Genomic DNA, 380 nt, shown 5'->3' with positions numbered 1-380 from the left:
TTTGCCTTATACAACAATAGGAAGATTAGACCCTTCCTATCAGAGTAGGCCACACGACTCCTTGTCCAAGCTCTCATTCTCTCCAGACTGTAATGCTCTCTTGGAGGACCTTCTGGCATATACTATCAAGACTCAGCAAATGATCAAGAATGCAGCAGTGAGAGTGGTCTTCAACGAACCGATAAAAAAAAGGCCACATCACACCTCTCTTCATCAGTTTGCACTGGCTGCCAATAGCCTCCGCATCAGATTCAAGGTACTGATGTTTACCTACAAGACAACCACTGGCTCTGCACCAATATACCTAAACTCACTAGTTTAGACTTAAGCGCCCCCCAGAAGCTTGCATTCTGCAAGTGAATGATGCCTCGTGGTGCCAT

Source organism: Sinocyclocheilus grahami, unplaced genomic scaffold, assembly GCF_001515645.1.
Source record: "Sinocyclocheilus grahami isolate Dianchi unplaced genomic scaffold, SAMN03320097.WGS_v1.1 scaffold4702.1, whole genome shotgun sequence".
NCBI lineage: Eukaryota > Metazoa > Chordata > Actinopteri > Cypriniformes > Cyprinidae > Sinocyclocheilus > Sinocyclocheilus grahami.
This window is presented reverse-complemented; position numbering follows the sequence as displayed.